The sequence below is a fragment of the Pan troglodytes genome, chromosome 4 (assembly GCF_028858775.2).
Source record: "Pan troglodytes isolate AG18354 chromosome 4, NHGRI_mPanTro3-v2.0_pri, whole genome shotgun sequence".
NCBI lineage: Eukaryota > Metazoa > Chordata > Mammalia > Primates > Hominidae > Pan > Pan troglodytes.
Window position 1 is genome coordinate 56,724,050 of NC_072402.2, and position 19,660 is coordinate 56,743,709.

Below are 19,660 nucleotides of genomic sequence, written 5' to 3' on the forward strand. Positions count from 1 at the left end.
CTAATGATTCTCTGTGAAACCTGCAGGAGCCTGTAAATGAAACTTCTGACAGTCATTCCCACCAGGCATCCAGCCACATAGCTCATGCTCCCTGGTGCCCTGCATACATATTCCAAAATGCTGTCGTTCCACGTTCCTATAGTTACTGGGACCTTGGAAAATGCCCTATTTCTCTCCTCTGTATTCAAAAATTCCTCAGATCAGTTGCTCTCACCAAAAACAGAAGTAGTTTCATTGGGCTTTCTGCCAAATGCCTGAGCAGGGAGGACTTCCTTTTCTAGTGAGAGAACTGCAAGCAAGTAGGTCAAGCTATAACCCACAGGCCTGCACGGAAGTCCTGGATGTTCTACTGCAAATATCCCTTTCCCTACGATGATCACTGAAGACATTGCTAAGCCCCATCTTAGTTTCAGGGCTTAAAATAAAATATTCAGCTGCCTCAATCATGCTTGCAAGAACTGGGTAAAAATTATAATTAAAATGCAGTGCAAACGCAGCATTTTAAAATTACACAGACTTAAAAAATAATGCACAGTTCAGGCTTGACACTACAATCTTTTAAGGTAAAAACTGCGGAATATAATGAATTATTATTAGATGAATAGTCAAATAAACAGTATCTTAGTATATGAAATATGTACTACAGTGTCCAAAGTGTCACTGTTCATTTAGCCAAGGTGAACTGAACACTGCAAAGCTGCATAAATAGAAAACGTCACGTACTACAGTAGTTTCTGAAAGGTACTAGGGGTGTGGTAAAATCACACAGACTAGCTACAAACCATACTGTGTTGGTTAGCTCAGGCTGCTGTAATAGAATACCATAGGCTGGGTGGCTTAAACAACAGATATTTATTTATCACAGTTCTGGAGACTGGAAGTCCAAGATCAAGGTGGCAGTAGATTCCATTGCTGGTGATGGTTCTCTTACTTGTTTATGGAGGACTACCTTCTGGCTCTGTCCTCATATGGCAGAGAGAGAGAGAGAGCGAGAGAGCGAGAGAGAGAGAGAGAGCACTCTGACCTCTCTTCTTCTTCTTCTTTTTTTTTTTTTTTTTTTTTTTGAGACGGAGTCTCGCTCTGTCGCCCAGGCTGGAGTGCAGTGGCGCAATCTCGGCTCACTGCAAGCTCCATCTCCCGGGTTCATGCCATTCTCCTGCCTCAGCCTCTCGAGTAGTTGGGACTATAGGTGCCTGCCACCACGCCCAGCTGATTTTTTCTATTTTTCAGTAGAGACAGGGTTTCACCGTGTTAACCAGGATGGTCTCGATCTCCTGACCTCGTGATCCTCCCGCCTCGGCCTCCCAAGGTGCTAGGATTACAGGCGTGAGCCACCGTGCCAGGCCTCTTCTTCATTTTATAAGGGGCCAACGACCTCATCACGGGGGCCACTGACCTCATCTAAACCTAAAACCTAATTTACCTCCCAAAGGTCTCACTTCCAAATACCATCCTAAGGGAAGTAGGACTTCAACATATGAATTTGGGGGGACACAAACATTCAGTCCATAACACACACACTGAAAAGTAAACTGGTGCTGAATTATTTTCTAGCAGCTATTGGGAAGCAGAAGAGTGAGATGGGCAAGATACAAAGCCATTCATCATTTCCTTGAAAGGCTAAGAAGGAGGGATTCATGCAAGTACAACAAGGGCAGTATAGAGTCAAAAAGCAACACTGGAAAAGGGAGAGAAAAGAGCAAAACAAAATTAGGCTGGAGTGGGTTTTTTAGTTTTGTTTTGTTTTGTTTTGTTTTGTTTTGTTTTGTTTTGTTTGTGCATTAAGAAGCATAGCAGGCTTCAACATGACTTGCTGGCTAAAAGTTCTAACATGAAGAGTCTTTTCAAGCAGATACCCCACAGAATTCCTCTTATACATCAAATGGAGTATCAGAATCCTTTGGTCATAACCTTAATATCAGACAATTATATGTGGATATTTGTAAAGATACATTTTCAACAATTCAATTAAATACAATGGACCAAAATCTGATAGATTCCAGAAAGTTTTGCCTTTCCCTTTTCATCAAATCTTACGTACCTGAAATTATCTTGCATAGGGCTGTTCACTTACACTCAGACTTTAAGCTCCTTTAAAGGCACCTGTGCTCTAAGAGAAAAGATTTCAATGAAAGGTATGCTAAGACTCGGGCTCTGCCACTTATTTAGGCCTGTGAGTAAGGGCAAGCCACCGACCTGTTTATGCTCTGATTGGCTTATCTGTATAATGAAGTTACTAATACCTACCACAGGAGATTGTAAGAATTTCTAAAATTCAATGAATTTGAACTATTTTATAAATGCTGGAGTTGCACTGGGGTTCACACCTGGAATCCCAGCACTTTGAGATGCTGAGGCAGGAGGATAGCTTCAGGGGAGGAGTTCAAGACCAGTCTGGTCAACATAATGAGATCCTATCTCTAAAAAGAAATTGAAAAAATTAGACAGATGGTGGCACACACCTCTAGTCCCCACCACTCAGGAGGCTTGAGGTGGGGGGATTGCTTGATTCCAGAAGTTCAAGGCTGTTGTGAACTATGAATCACAACACTGCACTCCAGCCCGGGCAACAGAGTAACACCCTGTCTCTAAAAAAATTGAAATTAACTTTAAAAAATATATAGCCCTGGGCTATTCCATGAAAATGCTCCTGGAATTGGTGATCTTCTAAACCAGGGGTCCCCAAATCCCACGGCGCAGACTGTTATGAGTCCATGGCCTGTTAGGAACTAGGCCACACAGGAGGAGGTGAGCAGCAGGCAAGCTAGCATTGCTACCTGAGCTCCGCCCCCTGTCAGATCAGCGGTGGCATTAGATTCCCATAGGAGCGCAAGCCCTACTGTGAACTGTACATGCGAGAGATCTAGATTGTATGCTTCTTATGAGAATCTAACTAATCCCTGATGATCTGAGGTGGAACAGTTTCATCCTGAAACCTTTCCCAACCTCCATCCGTGGAAAAATTGTCTTCCATGAAACCGGTCCCTCGTGCCAAAAAGGTTGGGGACCGCTGCTTTAAACTATTTCCATTCTCTTATGCAGAAGTGATATGCATAGCAAATTTTTCCATCAGAACAAGTTTTGATTAAACTTGACAGCTTGAGGAGAATGCAGGGAGCATTAAGAAGGAGGATGTTTAAAGGAGGAAATGGGGGAAAATGGCCCATTGTGAAAACAAATTTCTGTATCTCATAACTATGTATTGGTAAAGTATGCTTCACTTGTAAACCTGAAGGAAACAAGTTAGTGAATAGAGATCATTTAATACATGTTCTCTATACTATGACTATTTGTTTTATTGCAGTTTTTAAGATGAGATCTCAGTGGGATGGATTAGACTTGACATTTTTTTCTGGGGATGAGCTCTTGTGATCGCTAGAGAAGAAAGGGAGTAGAGAAAATCCAGCCTTGGTTGAAGCGGAGAGGGGTCAAGATGCCACAGGTGGAGAAGAGGATACAGCTCCCATTAGAGGAACATTTTAAAGTGTGTGGCTACCCATCTTGTAAACCTGTAAAAGATTTCTCTAGCTCAGAACTATGTATTGGTAAAGTATGCTTTGACTATATCAGGGGAAATCTTTAGGTTGTTTTTATTTCTACTTACCATGAACTCAATCTAGGCTTAATTTTAGCTCTATCTTTTGGAAATCCTAAAAAATAAAATTGTTCAGTGTAAGTTTGTATTCTCTCCTCCTCCCGCAGAACCAGAAAACATGACTGATCTTTATTTTTATTTTTATTTTTATTTTTATTTTTTATTTTTTAGATGGATTTTTGCTCTTGTTGCTCAGAGTGGAGTGCAATGGCGCAATCTTGGCTCACTGCAACCTCCAACTCACGGATTCAAGGGATTCTCCTCTCTCAGCCTCCCATCTTGCTTCTATTATAATTTGTATTCAGTTAATCATACTGAGATTGGCTTGAAATCATTTGTTTACTTATTACTATTTTTAAATATATTAGTTTATTATTTTTAAACATACTCATTGAATTAGTAATGAGTAGAAGCCTTCCTTGGCCTGGGATACAATTACTCAAGTCACTTTAGGTCATGATAAAAGTTGTACAAATCTCAGTACTCATGGAGTTGCTCATTTTCTGTTTGTTTTGGGGAATTTAAGCTACAGAGCTAGGTTCTTCTTACATATCATCCAGGGCCAGAGGGCATTCATCTCCTTACCTTTCTTTCAGTTGGGATGTTTGACTGGAATAATAGAGGCTGAAATTACTACAGTATCTACAACACATATAATATATATCATAGGAAAGAGAAGAGGTGGAACATGAAGAAGTAATGAAGAAAGAATAAATTTCAGGAATTTTAGGAGTTTTCAGAATAACTACACATGCTATTGGATAAGTGAAACGAAATACCATTTCTATCCACCAAAGGAAGCTGATTTAATAGCAATTGCTATGCATATTAGCATCCTAATTAAGACTTTAATTTATTGTCACAAGCATTTACTAGGAATCCTTGTGGCACAATCCAAGGCACTTCAAGAGAGTGGAACACAGCTCCTCAAAATAGGCATGTTGGTAGTTGAAAATGTACGCCAGTGGAAACCATTCATGGTCAATTACATCATAGATAGATAGGTACTGGGGAATTAAGTTAAAGGGCATAATTTTTTAATTAGCCTAAACTTTCTTTGAATGAACTTGCACCAAGATTTAATAGTAAGAAAGATCTGAAATTTCTATCCTTATTAGAAAGCAGCAGGCTGCTGCATGACTTGGGGAATTCCTAGCCACAAAATGTTGTGGAATGCTGTTTTTTGGAAGTATCAACAGTTGATTTCAAGCAAAGTGAAGATATAATATTAGGGTAGAATGAGCATTTGTCTCCCTTCAGATGCCAAGTATTTAAGACTGTAACAAGAAATTGAAAACAGGAATTTAAGAAGGAGAAAAGTTTTTATCATTTGAAACTTGAAACCAAGGAATTTAATACTAGTGATGACCAACTTATGCACAGAAGGGATTTTTAAAGCCTGGAAAGATAAGCACAGAGAATCATTGCATCTCATGGCACAGATACAATAGAAGACAGGGGATCCAGTGAAGGCCAAGGCAAAGATGGTCATGGCCTGTACGTGAAAGCACATCAGTTCTTGAGTGGTGGGGTAGGAAAGAGGCAGGGATTTGGCAGAGCAATACTGTGTGGAATAGGCTGGCTTTTGAGATGACTGATTCTCTCTGGTAAGTGGAGAGTTACCTACCTACATGTTATCTTCTAGGATGTGGAAACAGACTCTAGTGTATGGACTTGGAAAAGTGTCAAATTGATATCATTGACTTAATATCTTAACTTAAAAATTACATGTAGAGAAAGCCTTACAAAAAAAGCGTCCTTTATTGTACTTGTTTATATGCTATATACCCTGCTAATCTCTTTGATTTTTAAGATTCTCCATGAGATACATGATGACAAACATACAATGTGAATCTTTTCTGTAGGATGAAACAATTGTAATATCTCTGTCAAATTGGAACAAATATACAACAATCAGCAGCAATCATCTTGGGAAACAGAGGTCAAGGTTGGGGTGAGAGAACTTTTACTTTTAATCCTTTGGTAATAGATTTTTTATTATAAATATAATTAAAAACTAATTTAGGAAACAAAATTATTTCATGTTATTATTTCAGTTTTGATGCAATATATAAACATGTATAATTTCCCAAGATATCTATTTGTAGTATATCACAATACTGAGAATTATTTCTGAGTAGTATATCAATGAAATTTTTAATTCTTTCTTCTTTCTTCTCTCTTTCTTCTCTTTCTTTCTTTCCTTCTTTCCTTCTTTCTTTCTTTCTTTCTTTTCAAGGTCTTGCTATGTTGGTTAGGCTGGACTTGAACCCCTGGGCTCAAACAATCCTCCCACTTCAGCCACCTGAGTAGCTGGGAATATGAGTACGTGCCACTACACCTAACAACAATTTCTTTTCTAAGCAAATTGCTGTATTTTCCAAATTCTTTAAAATAACTGTTTAATATTTTTATAATCGGAGAAAAGAAAATTTACAATTAAGTTATAAAAGAAGGTTCTTTCGTTATTTGTTCTAATTAACAACCATTTTTTAAAACCCCATTAATTATTAGAATGTATCACATCTTTGAATTTATTTTGATCCATACCAATGGAAAGAATATTCTGATTTTAGATCAATGATGAAATATTTTATGAAATAAAAGACGGATTTAAATCATCTTTCTTAATGTTTTTATACAGCTGAAAGTTATCGTAAATAGAGATGCCTTTGATTCTGGGTTTTAAATATTCCACACCCACTTTCTTTTTAGACCTTAAATCTCACTCAAGTTATTCTGCATAAACACAGTTAGAATCTATATGCCAGATTTCATTACAGCTTCAAAGAAAGAAATGTAAACATAGTGTAAATTCAAGGACATCAGAGAGATTTTCTTCCACTGCTTGTATAAATATTAAGAGACATGATTTGGTTTCATTCTGTAACAGATTTAGTATCTTTACATTCATTTTTCTTATAAATAAATAAAGTTTGCATAATCAAATAAATTTAACAGTATCATACACAAAAACCAAACAAATATTTGACATTACATTAATATAACAAGTTGATCCTCACTGATTTTAACCAAGCCCCTTGCTTTCTTTCCTAACTTTATCCAATCTTGCTGAGAAAGAATCATTGGAATTGAGAACTTTTCCCAAATGTGTCCCCTTTTGATATGATTGGAAAGAAGAGAGCAAGACTGACTGAAGTCTTTGAGAACGTTTCCAAGAGCCCAAATTCTCATCATCAAAGGTGTGGTGGGGAACTCTTCTTTGCTTCATCACTGCATAATTAGGGAGGATTTAACCCGCAGATCATGACATAATAACTCCCTGAGCACATTTTCAATGCACCCAGTTGGGTCAGTAAACTCTCCCAAGACTTTGCTCCATGGACCAGCATTTGTACCCTGTTTGCGATCATGTCTGCACATTCTCTTAAAGGCTAGGACAGCTCATGCCCTTCTGAGAAAAACAAAACTTCACATGTGAACAGCCATGCATCAGTTCCACTGCTCTTAGAAGCAATTGCTCAAGTCTATCCTGCCTTCCATCTCCAATGTGAACTTGGGTCTGTTATTGACCCAAGCTTTTGCTGAAGAACTTGGGCTGAAGAAAGTTTGAGCAGGTCTTTTGACTGATTCTTTTGTCACCTTTAAAGGAAAGCCTTTAAAAATAAAGGAAAGGAATTCTTTCTGGTTCACTCTGCTCTAGTAGTATCAGCCTTCTCCATGCACACAATGTACACACTCATATCTTTGACCACGCACTGGGTCTTCCAGCTGCTGGAATGCTCTTCCTCTAAGTATCTGTGGGGCTATATACTTCCCTTCCCTTCTGTCTTTGATCATAGATTAGCCTATGCTGGCCTTCCTATGTAAAGCAGCAACTGTCTCCACTCCTGATCTCCCTATCCTTCACTTATTTCTTTCTCCATCTAATTTATCATCTCTTTCCTTCCACTGGAATTTAACTCCATGAACTGGGCATTTGGTCCATTTTGTTCTTTGGTGAATCTTAAGTGCCTGGGGCATAGTAGGTACCCAGCAAATATTTGTTAAATGAATGAGAGATTCAGTGAAGGAATAAATAAATTCAATGGCCCATCAGAGAACAGAATAATTCAGCTCTTACATAGAAACAAAATGTATTTTCATGGACATGAAAAATATTGTAAATCATGTGATTTTCTTTTGCCTCCCTTAAAATTTTTCAGCAGTATCTAACGATATAAAAAGTGTTGGGATATTTCAGTGGAATGATTGAAACAACATATCTGTACCTATCTACCTGTGTTGGCATAGTAAAGCATAGCAGATAAGGGAGTTGTAGTTCTAGGTGTGAATCCATCTCTACTACTCCCTAGTCATTACTTTCGGGTGGAAGTTACTTAGTTTCTCATAGGCTCCACCTCATCATTTCTAAAAGAGACTTTAATAAACTGCTATCTAAAGCACTTGGTGCCTGTCACATAGTAAGCTTTTGGTGGATGATAGTTATTATTATTATTTATTTATTTATTTATTTTTGCAAGACAGAGTCTCACTCTGTCGCCCAGGCTGGAGTTCAGTGTTGTGATTTCAGCTCACTGCAACCTCCACCTCCCAGGTTCAAGCAATTCTCCTGCCTCAGCCTCCCGAGTAGCTGAGAATACAGGCTTGTGCCACCACACCCAGCTAATTTTTGTACTTTTAGTAGAGATAGGGTTTCACCATGTTGGCCAGACTGGTCTCAAACTCCTGACCTCAGGTGATCCACCTGCCTTGACCTCTCAAAAAGCTGGGATTACAGGTGTGAGCCACCGTGTCCAGCCAATATAATATTATTTTGACTTCCATACTATATTTATTCCCATAACCTCTAATCACATTTTAAAGGTGAAGAATAGATTAAAAAATATTAAATTAACGATATCAAGGATTTATCATGGGGTATTAGAATAGAAGATGAGAGGACAATGAAATAGTAAAGGAACCATGTTGACATTGCAAGCCCAAGCTGTTTCTACAATAAGAGACTCACAAGGATCACAAATTTATAACTACAGCATTCCAAAATGGCATAATGCAAATATTTTCCACACAGTACAAAGAAGTTATGTATCACATTTGATAAATTCCTTGTTATGACATTGTTAGTGTCCAAAAGGTTATACCTCTGTATTTGGCAATATTATTGAGGAACTACAGGAAAACTAAAGATATCACAAATTTACAAATGAGAAATAAGTATCTAGACTGCACATAAGTAACATTAGATAACTACATATTTCTGCACGTCAACCTGTGATGGATGCTGTGATGTCACCTAGAGTCCCCTTTAGGACTGAAGCACTCATTCCCTTAGTGACTAGGAGCATTGCTGAGGGACAACCTCCCCTGTCAGCCACTTCCACGATTATCTCTGCTGAAGAGAGCCACGTTGCCCAAGGTCAGGTCGCCTTCCCAGGTGACCCACAACCAATGACTAATCTGCACGGGAGTTTAATATCCCAGCCATTCCACCTCAACTCAGATCATCTCTGAAGGGTCATTTATCTTCCGAGTTTCCCTATGATAGGCAAGGGTGCCCATAGTGACTGTATCACATTTCCTCTTCCTCCTGTCTCCAGCCCTGCTTCCTTCCTTTCCCTTGCATAGGGGCTGTTCCCAGGGACACTCCACAGTAAACTTCCTGCATGGCAAACTCCATCTCAGAGCTGGCTTTCTGGGAACCTGAGACACAGCTCTTTCTTTTGAAATTGAAAATTTAAATTACAAATTCAGATAACTTGAGTAGAGAATGCCAAGCATCTGTGTTTTCGACTGAGTGACTGGGTGGTTTTTTACTTTTTAACTAAATAGGTAGGGTAGCAGAGTTATATCCACCTACTTGCTTTTTATTTTTCTGAAAGTTAGAGAGACTTGCAAATCTCAAGAAAGAAAAATATGCCTTGTCTTAAAGCATAGCACCTGACAATATCATTGGGGACTTTTGGGGTCTGTCATTTTAAAGTTAAATGAATTACTACTGAAGTCAGTCTTACTCAACAGCAGGTCAATTCACTGCATTACATCACAATATCCAAAAATCATAATTGGCTTTTGGTAACCAATATTCTTGTTAGAAAGATAATTCTATAACATGCTATAATGAATGCATACACTGTTCAAGTTTAAATATACAGGTTAGGAAATACAGCAGCTAGAAGTATCTTTTAATATGGCTACAGTGTATTTTTAATATGGAAGAAATACAATGACCAGAATTCTTTAGTATTTATGAAGTTCTGCAAACAATTGCTCAGTTTAAAGGTTTTTTATGCATTCTACATATAGAAATCCCCTCTTCATTTAAAATAATTCAAGTAGCTAAAGATGTTATCAAAGATTGCATTTTTGACTGTTCATTTCTTAGGTTATGGCACTTGCTGTAGAGTTAACTAAAATATATTGGATACGCAATTTAAAATATGTAAAGAAAAATTATTCAGTATTACATTCAATGATATGCTAGATATGTTTTTAAATGAGAAAAGATTTTAAAATGCTAGCATAAGAATTGAACGTTTCTTTGTAAATGCAAAGCCATAGTTTTACTTCATATGAAAAAAATGTCTTGCTGCTTTTATTGTCTTCAGCCCACCATGGAATAAGACAATATTTATCAATTAGGCTGATCAAGTGCTTTTTCTTAAAAAAAACAAACAAACACCCAACTTATAATTTATTTTGTTATGGTCAAATGGTATATTTTATAGATAGATCCTGATAAAGTAATAATTCTCAGATTAAAATCCAGACTTGTTTTTGCAATTTGGAACATTCTGAGAAGACTAGTTGCTACTTACTTCAAATTCTCTTACCTTGGTAGGTGGAATCAGATCTCAGTGATGAGATTCACATGAAAGAAACAGCTTAATCTTAACCTGTATCCTGTAAGTTTAAAATTAAACTATCGTTAACCATCAAAATATGGCACTCCTGTAGACAAACTCACATCTAAACTTCCCAAATAAGCAATATATGCCCAATGCAGTATTCTAGCTCTGCAAAACCGTGTTAAATTACACTGACCTCTCTTGTTTCACTGATAAATCAATAGCCTTAAGATGGTGACATTTAAAACCAGTTGAATTATCAAGATTGAAGTAGAGACTGTGGTTCTCTTGGTATCACCACATTATAGCAGCATGACTACTTTGGCATTATTTTAATTTTCTGAGTATATTTTCCCTATTTGGAAAATGAAAATTACTTTGCAGGGTGTCAGGAGAATAAAATGAAACTAGGCAGGTAATTCACCCAGTACGGTGGCTGGGATATAGAGGTCCTCAATAAATGTAACTGTTAAGTGCAGAAGCAGAAGTGGAGGCTGATGGAATTAAGTGAGCAGGAAGATGGTCAGCTGCAGAATCAAGGTCTGCTTTCTGGACCTGGTGCAGAGCTCCCTCTACTGTAGTGGACCTTCCTCTCCAGTGCAGGTTGGAAAGTGAGAGCAGCAGTACAGTGCTGAGGCTAGGCCTCCTACAACTCTGGTACAGCACCAAGCATTTGAATCGTTTTGATTATTCCACACCAACCTTTGGGCATTCTGTACTCACATGTGCTCTCACCCATTTGTGGTCAGCCAGGGCATGCCTGTGGAATTCCTTTTCCCGTAACAGTTGACTCATGGCAAAGCGCGCTTCATTTGTCAGGTTGCAGGAGAGAAAATTCCAATCATGCTCCAACTTGCAGGGTGGCCTCAGACCCTGGAGGTGAACTGCCCCTCAGAGCACACTGACTTTCGTCTACCCTCCCTTCAAGTCATCTCGCCACTTCCTACTCAACCTTCACATATAACACAAATGCTACCTTCTCTGTAGCCTTCACTGACCTGTGTCATCAGTGACAATTGAGAAAACTCCACCCGTGACCTCATGTGACACTGTACATACTGCATCTTTACTATATGACAATTCTAATGTAGTCTTCTGATTACTTGCTCGTGTAACTGTCAGCCTCTACAATAGTTTTTACATCAACCCCTTTAAAGATTGTTCTAAATCTTGGATTTTTCTCATAGTTAAAGCACACACACATCTTAGGAGGATTACAGACATCTTGAAGTAGTCGTTCACTTTTAGGAATCTGTGGATCCAATGTTAGGAACTCCCACTCAAGCCCTGTATATCATCATTTGTGTTTTCTTTGCAAATCACAGCGACTGGAGCAGCACAGGCATTTGAAAAACAAATGAATAAATGAATGAACAAATGACAGTCTACCTAAAAGAATGACAAGATTTTTCCTAAAAATGAATGCAAAAGGATCTACAATTGCCCCAGAGAAAACTGGGTATTAGAGGGCCTCTGGAGAAACTGATCAACTCATGGTGGCAATACATTCCAAAAAAGGCTTTATAGATTCATTGATCTGATCCGATTTTGATTCTCTTTCTAATGCTGCTGTGTAGTGAAGACAATGGATAGAGGGCAAAATTAGTTACACTCAGTTTCTGAAATACAAGCTATCACAATTTTTCACAGGGGCACAGGTTAAATGAGGGGAGATTATTTTCCCTTTTGGTCCTCTGTTTCTACTGCAGACTATTCAAAGGCAAATGGAGATTAATGTGTTTTGCGTTTTTGGAAAAATGGTGAAACTTCATCTACCAGTCTCTCCTTACAGATGTATCCCATCTGTTTCTGTTGCATGGGATTACAGCTATAGGCCTGGCATTGAAGGTGGTATGCACCTGGAGGGCTACCATCCTTCACATATAGGGGGCTGCAGTAAAAGGCTGGGGCATGATGGGGCACAGGGAGCACTTTGTTCAGCTTCACAATAATGCCTAAAAGCTCTCAGACTGCGAGTAAACTCATTCTCCCTCATACCTGTCAGGAGAAGCTCTCAAACACTGAGAATTGAGGCTGGCCTCCAAATATCAGTATGAACAGCCCCTTAGAGAAGGGGCCTTTCAATCTATAAAAATCTCTATTTTGTCTTTTGTATGCCATAGCTTTAAGACACAGAAATTATTTCCTCTTCAGTGTTTCACAATATACCTACTTGAATAAGCCTCAATTTGCTTTAAAAAAAAATGAGAGAGAGAGAAAGATTATACAGAATTATTTTCCTTTGATGGTAAAGTCCACCTTCTCCCAGGGGCAACTGGCAAACTCTTATCCTCTGCTGCTTCTAGAGAAATGCCCAGTAATGAGAGCTGCTTTCCAGGCTCCTGTGATCAGCTAGAGGTCTCTAGTGGAAATCTAGGGCAATCACAGCTTTCGTCAGGTGTGGCTGCCTGGAAGGGCCCTAACAATAGTGCACATGGTTAAGAAGAACTGATAACAGCCACTTTCCAAACACATAAATATGTGGATTGACTAGAATTCCATTAGCTACATGTCTCCAACTTTAAGGATTCTTGGGAATTTCGAGATCTGGCTTTGAAAAGGGAACAAAAGATGCAATCAGTTTTTGCCTCTTTTTCCTTCTTGCCTGCTCAGAAACCGTCTCTAGTTAGAGAGGTTAGAATACTGAGGAGCTCTGAGAATATTACAAATGTGAGACACATTCTGCCATAAAAATTAGGGGCGGTGTGAGACTATGTAAATTCTCACAAGCTTGTCAAAAGCGGTAGGTTTGTAAATATCCAAGCTCCATGACAGTAGCATAAGGATAAGAATCTTTTCTTATACACAAGATGTCCAAGTGTTGCAGATTCTCCTTATCAGGCATTGCGGCATTTCAGAGTCTTTTTCTTTTTTTTTTCAAATAAGGAATGACCACATGATTCTTTTAAGAAGGAAAAGACCAGCAAGAATAGAGAAACCCATTATTGGGTTTCATTTGTTTGTAGAGCCAACAATATCATTTCAGTAAAAAACAAAAAACAAAACACAACAAAAAAAGTGCTTCTAATACATAGTCAATAGGAGCCTTTAAACTTGCATGGATGTTTGGGAAGAAACTCTATTCTAATGAATAAGAATCTTCCTGCTTTTCATCCTTGAGGATAGAATGTGATTTACTGCAGTACCAAAAAGTATGTTGAAAATATTTACCCCACAGGGGGCAAGTAAAATTACAGTAGAGGACACGGTGGCTCAAGCCTATAATCCCAGCACTTTGAGAGGCCGAGGAAGGCAGATTACGAGGTCAGGAGATCAAGACCATCCTGGTCAACATGGTGAAATCCCTTCTCTACTAAAATACAAAAATAATAATAATGATAATTAGCTGGGGGTGGTGGTGCGCACCTGTAATCCCAGCTACTCCAGAGGCTGAGGTAGGGGAATCGCCTGAACCCAGGAAGCAGAGCTTGCAGCGAGCCGAGATCATGCCGGGCCACTGCACTCCAGCCTGGTGACAGAGCGAGACTCTGTCTCGCAGGGGGCAGGGGGGAATTACAGTAGAGGAAGCGCGGGTAATTTAGTAAATAAGTGGATTGGTCGTGCCAGTTTCCATTGCAATCACAAGATCCAAAACCTTCAGCTGGCAGTTGCCGCTATCAATAGGATTGTGGCAGGCCTGTAAAGGGTAGGGATTGGTTTTGGTCACCCGCATTAACAATTTTGAAAAGTGTACCATAATTATGACTACAAAGTCAGCACATTTTAAAGCCTAAATTAGGGAATCAAACAAACACATAAAATAAGTAAAGAAAAAATGTTCATGAAAGGGGAGGATTTTTATAGCAACACCAACAACAACAAATACCTCTAAGCATTGTTTCTCAACGTCAGAATGTTCAGATTCTCTTAAGGCCCCCACCTTAGGCACCTCTGTAACACTGCATGGTTCTGTATTTGTGCTACCAAGAAGCACAATTGCTTGCACTTGCTTGTTACATGACTCTATTCCTGTTGTAATAAATACTTCGTTATGTGTGGCAATATCAGTCCTCTTTAGCCCTGTGTCTGGAGTGTCTGGTGCAGTGTAACTTTTATCACAGATTTGTGAATTGCATTCATAATTAACACATGAATGTAATACAGTGACATATTTTCCAAAAGAGTACTATTAATTATAATAGTAATGAATAGGTCCCAAGTAATAGGTCCCAATAGATAGGTCCCAAAGACATTTGACCAAACTGTTTATATTAGATTGATGATGTTCTTGTATTGGCAGACCATAAAGCTAGAAACAAACAAAGAAACAAAAACATGGGTTATAGTTAAAATACTTAATAAAAGGAAAAATAAAATTCAAAAAAGAAAGTAATTTTTTTAAAGTTTCAGGAAATTTCCTTACTCTTTTAATGGCTAAATCTCATTTGTTTCTCCTAACAACTCACTGAGGCAGATGTTACACCCATTTTACAGAAGAGGAGAAGAAAGATTAAGGGATTTTAAGAAGCGAGGACGGGCTTTTAATTCTTGTGACTCAAACAACAAACAAAATCACTGGCCTCTTTTTAAGGAGGGAGAAGGGGTAGTTTAAATCTGACAAAACACATTCTAACAAGGAAGTATGGTTTGGGATGGAAGTTTGGGAAAAGGTCTTATGGAATAAGGAAGAAATGGAAGAACTGAAAAGAGAGCAAAGAGAAACGCGGAGTGGAATGTGTAAGAGAAAGCAACTATCCAAGACTTACTTCAAGACAAGATTAACCCTAGCTGCAGCTCAGAAAGCTGTGGAAATCTGTGCCATTATTTAAGGGACCACCAGCTGATGGTTCTGCTGAATCTCAGTCACCAGTGATTCTAATTTCAAAATTAATAAACACCTGTTAATACATGAAAATAATTACAAATGTATACCCTGGTGCTGTTCGAGGGCGGACATGTCCCTCTGGGGAAGACACTTCCATAGATAATTGCAGGTCATCTTGTGCTCAGAATCTTCCAGATGCTTCACAGCTCTCTCAGAACACAGCCTGGTCTAGCTACTACAGGGCCTTACAGAAGCCAGCTCCAAGTTGGCCCTTTGCTCTCATCTCCTTCCACTTTCCCCATATTCAATCTTCTCCAGTCACACTGGCCTCCTCACTATTTTTAAAACTTTGTTTATAGAACACATATTTTTATCCAAATATCCACCTGGCTAACCCCTCACTTCCAATAGGTCTCTCGCTTAGAGATCCTATCTAAAATTTCACACACACACACACACACACACACACCCTGCTTCATTCTCCAACTCTGTATTTCATAACCTCCTTCCTTGTTTATTGTTTTCTCCTTAGCTCTTATCACTATCTAACATAATATTTTCCTTATCTTGATCATTGTCTCTCTCCCTTACTTGAATGTAAGCTCCATAAGGGTAGACATTTGTATCTATTTCATTAGGCACACGCTTCAAGGAGCGCCTAGCACATAATAGTGTTTAGAAATGCTGGCTGAATGGCTGGGTAGAGCACAGAAGAGTTGGTCATCTTTCCTCTCCAAAGTCAAGAAAAGCAGGCGCAAAGGCTGACTTCTACCTCTATGCCTCTTGCGGTTGCAGCAGGCAATGACCAACCTTCCCAGGGGCTAGACTGAAGTTTCTGACACAGTTCAAATGAGGCAGGAGCTTGAGAGGTGTGTTCTTTGCAGAAACTTCTCTGGGATAATTTGTTTCTTTCTTGCAGATTCAGGCTTTCTAAGGGAATTACCCTTTAAACCACTGTACATTTGACTGGATCCATCTCGTAGACTCCATGTTTGCCCAAGAACATAGTAAAAAGAGCCACATTGCTTTTGAACCAATCCATACCTGTTTCTCAGGAATGGCAACTTCCAGCCCCAAGATATGGTAGGGTATGCATGTGATAGCTCAGGCTCCTCTCAGAAGAGGAAAAAAGTCTGGTAATGTCGCTGCAGTCATGAGGGCACCTCTCCCGAGAAGGACGTAGAAAGGCTACATCCCAGACTGCTGAGTGTTAGAAAAGCTCTAAGTGCTTTTCTGTTCTCAAGGATGACTCTTCTTCCAGACAAGTCTCAAAAATATACAATTATACTCATCTTTTGAAAGCATACAACATATATCAATCTTTGAAGCTCTACAAAAATAGGATTTAATGAATTTTTCAAATAATGCCTTTAAGATACCAGGTTTCCCTGCTGAGAAACAAAGACAATAAGAATAAGTAAAGAGGGAGAGACTTGCCAAAAACATCTATACTGCAACTGTCATTAGAAGTTAGGTTTCAGCTGACTCCTAGTTGTAAACTCATTGTCTGTGCCTCTCTCTTAAAATAACTTTGAAATCTATCAGTGGCTTTAGCACTGCGCCATGATAGATCAAAGATCTATCTAGAATGATCAAAGTGTCTAATCAAAGGCCGTGAGAACATCACCTTAAATCAAGATTTTTATTTCTATAGGTTTGGTGATTGAAATACTTTGCCCACATGCTAGAGAGAGATTTTCTAGGAAGCTTCAGATAATGTTAGTGCTTAGAAAGACACTAAGTGGCTATCTGGGCCATTTATCCACTCAGAAATTATCCCAGATAAATAGAAATATGCCCTATTTTCAAATACTTTTATGTAAAACTTGACAGTCTCCCTTGGGAAGCAATTTTAATGCTTAACAGCCTTTGCTATGAAGAAAATAGCTATTTATATTAAGCTCAAGTCACTAAAACTGCGGTCTAAGCTGTTTCCCACATATTTGGGCAAGGAGATCAGTGGCATGTAAAAGCGTACATTCTGCTGGTGACATGTAAATGAGTTTGGGCTTTTAGGGTGCTGACTGAGACTACATCAGGGACCCGGTCCCCAGCGGCTTCATTCTGGTGCTGCAGATGAATGAACTTGGGTCTTAGCTTATCTTCATGCTAGCCTAGCAAAGCTACACAGCTACCAGGAGGTACATTAGTCCTGACCACACAGTGCTAGGGAGGAACTGCCTTCCTGACAGCCGCTAGTCTGGAGATTTCAGGTAACTCACCCCAAATGGGAGTGGAAATGCCGGCAAACCTTTCTTAGATTTCCTAAGGCAGAGAGTAAATAACACTATCCTGTTTCCTTCTTCATATCCCAGACTTTCCTAGGGACCTTAGGAGAAGAATGGGAGAAAATCTACGCACTGAGGCAAAACTCCTACAGTGATTTGTGTGGGTGTGTATGCATGTGTGCATGTACTTATGTAAATGTGTGTGTTTGTGTGTTCACGTATGTCTTCATCTGCGTGGGCTGGTATAATGAATAGCATAACTTAGACTGAGTGTTTTATAACAACAGAAATTTATTTCTCATAGTTCTGGCAGCTGGAAAGCTCAAGTTTAAGGTGTCTGGAGAGGGCTGTCTTCTGGATGGCATACTGCTGACTTCAGATTGTATCCTCACATGGCAGAAAGACAGCAAGAGAGCTCCCTGGGGTCTCTTTTATAAGGACACTAGTCCCATTCATGAGGGCTCCACCCTCATGACCTAGTCACCTCCCAAAGACCCCACCTCCAAAAATCATCATATTAGGGATTAGGCTTCAACATATAGGTTTTGAGGGGACATAAGCATATAGTCCATAATAATGTAGATGCATGTCCATGTGTGTGTGTGCTGTGTATGTTCATATTTGCACATTTTGTGTATTTGAGTAATTATATATGTATGTGCCTATGTATGTGTGTGTATATATACGCATGTATTAGTGAAAGTGGTTTATGTGTTTGAGTATGTATGTATGTGCTTGTGTGTGCATATAAATATTTGCATATATGTGTCTGTATATTTGTGTGTGCCTGTGTGTATATGTGGCAGGGAAGTCTAAGCTGTGGATTTGAAAAGGCTTCCTGAACAGCACTGACAATAAATTAAACTAATCCTCAGAAGAGGATCCTCCTGAAAGAATATTTGGAGCTAAATCATGCAAGGACTGTTTCTCTAAGGTAAAGAGCTATTGTTATTGCCACATCACCTCTTGAACAAAGGTGATGTGGCCTCTGCCTTCATAAGAGTTAATTACCCTGCCTTCCCACTTGAGGACCCCACTTACTGAGACCTCTCACTCCACTCCATGATTAGTATGTGTGATGGCTTGCAGAATGGAAAAAACTCAATGCCAGATTAAGAACTCAAAGAATTTAATGTAATTTCACTCATTATTCACTACCTAAATTTTGAGGAATAATTATTGCTATTCCACATTCATAGGAGAAAAATGGAGAGGCAGAACAGCCAAAGACAACATCTGCATGTATGATTATCTTTACTATTCAATATCAGTAATAACAAATGAATAAATTGGTGGATCACATTTTATTTTTATGTTGACATTTTATTTCTTTTTGAGTCCAAGCATTTTAGTAACTGAAATACACTAAACTGTATGGCAACACTATAAACTGTTGCAACGTAATATTGATAATGATACAGCTGTAAAGTTCAAATTACTTCATGAAAGGATATATTAATATGATAATAGGATGGGCACGGTGGCTCACGCCTGTAATTCCCGCACTTAGGGAGGCCAAGGCAGGCCAATTGCCTGAGGTCAGGAGTTCAAGACTAGTCTGACCAACATGGTGAAACACCGTCTCTACTAAAAATACAAAAAAATTAGCCAGGCATGGTGGTGTGCACCTGTAATCCCAGCTAGTCGGGAGGCTGAGGCGGGGGAATTGCTTGAACCAGGGAGGTGGAGGTTGCCGTGAGCCAAAATTGTGCCACTGCACTCCAGCCTGGGCGACAGAGCTAGACTCTGTCTCAACAAACAAACAAACAAAAATATGATAATGAACACCTATCAGGTGTTGGGAAGGCTAAGTGTAGGACACAGTCCCCGCCCTTAAGGAGACACAGGTCAGGTGAGGACATAGAGCAGTAAATAGATAATTAGTATGTAACGAGCTAAAGAAGCACCTGCCTGTACTGAAGTACATGAAGCAGAAAATGAAGAGGATGGCCTGGAGAACTGAAGAAGCTGTAAGGTAAAGGCACTGTCTCACCTGTGTCTTTCATAAAGGATGAATGCGGGACAACATGCAACAACCTATACCCTATACCCACACCTACCCCACCCCGAATTGAAAAGAAAAATAAACTATCAGTAGGGCTTTTAGTCATGGAGGTATTGCATACAAATATTATTTTCAGGAAACATATAGCTTCTGTGGCTTTTAAGTTGGTACATCTCTGAGTTACCAACCAATAAGCCAGCCCCTGCACCTTGTTTCTTTTGAAACTGGCCAATACATATTAATAAAAATTCTGGTGGG

General features: G+C 39.1%; 1 long non-coding RNA gene across 1 annotated transcript; it reads left to right on the forward strand.

Moving 5' to 3' along the window:
* Positions 1 to 1,653: 1,653 nt before the first annotated feature.
* LOC104006438 (uncharacterized) lies at positions 1,654 to 10,493 on the forward strand. The gene is made up of 3 exons (XR_680172.4): positions 1,654 to 5,549; positions 5,835 to 5,920; positions 10,398 to 10,493. It is a non-coding gene; the product is annotated as an uncharacterized LOC104006438 (long non-coding RNA).
* The last annotated feature ends 9,167 nt before the right edge of the window (positions 10,494 to 19,660 follow it).